At 31.1% G+C, this 1,015-nt stretch overlaps 1 non-coding gene across 1 annotated transcript; it reads right to left on the minus strand.

The window, feature by feature from the left end:
* Window positions 1–646: 646 nt before the first annotated feature.
* On the minus strand, window positions 647–718 carry Trnaw-cca. Its single transcript has one exon. It is a non-coding gene; the product is annotated as a tRNA-Trp (tRNA).
* Between the last annotated feature and the right edge of the window lie 297 nt (window positions 719–1,015).

The raw sequence follows: 1,015 nt of genomic DNA on the forward strand, positions 1-1,015 counted from the left end.
CCTCAAAGAGTTTTAAAACAATGGCGATAATACAAGAAAGATGACCTAAGAAACATCCATCCAACTTTACAAACTAAATTTTGTTTTGTAATTAACGGCAACTACGTTTAATAGTAAATTCGGACTTAACCTGAAATGCTTCGTTCTGCCTTAGCGTATGCATTCGTTCATTAAACTTACATCAGTTGATTTACTAGCGATAACCACGAACATATAAGCAAAAATCAATTGAAGAGCAAATGGAATAATATTAAGAGTGATGTGACCACAGGCTACGAATGTAATGGTGATGGAATTAAATTTGTTGTGATTCAGTGGCTAACCGCAGAATTCCCGCCTCGACTTTGAATACAGTGGGAAAGTGAATCGGTTTATTTGAATGTATACCATTATGATAAGATGTTTTAAAATCTAATACTAAAATTTTAAAAAGTGATGTTATATTTATGTATTAAATAAATTAAGATTTAACCTGACAATAATGGCTGGATGCTGGGAGCTTTAATAATTGAAATTATTTAGAACTATTTAAAAAGAACACGTAAATAATGTGAATACACGTGATATATGGATACAAAAACCGATATAAGTATACAGAATTTTCGAAAATGCTAAGAAAATTTTGTAAAAAACTAAATACACGAATTGACCCCGACGTGATTTGAACACGCAACCTTCTGATCTGGAGTCAGACGCGCTACCGTTGCGCCACGGAGTCGTTGGTGACGTAGTCGAAATTATGAATAATATCATTACTATCACAAAAATTATAGACAAAAAAAAAAGAAAATCATATATAATGAATATTTCATTAATAACGTCTAGAAACCACTTCCAAAGGAGTTAAATAAAAAATCTCTGAATTAAAAAACGATCCATAAAAATCTCCATTACTTTATGTTTATCACCAAAATCTTAAAATTCATACTAGGAATAAAATGAATATTATTAACCTCCCCCAGCCGTATCTCAAGGGATAAACATTTATTTGACTTTTTTCTGAACTTTCAAACCC

The sequence above is a fragment of the Zerene cesonia genome, chromosome 14, assembly GCF_012273895.1.
Source record: "Zerene cesonia ecotype Mississippi chromosome 14, Zerene_cesonia_1.1, whole genome shotgun sequence".
Lineage (NCBI taxonomy): Eukaryota > Metazoa > Arthropoda > Insecta > Lepidoptera > Pieridae > Zerene > Zerene cesonia.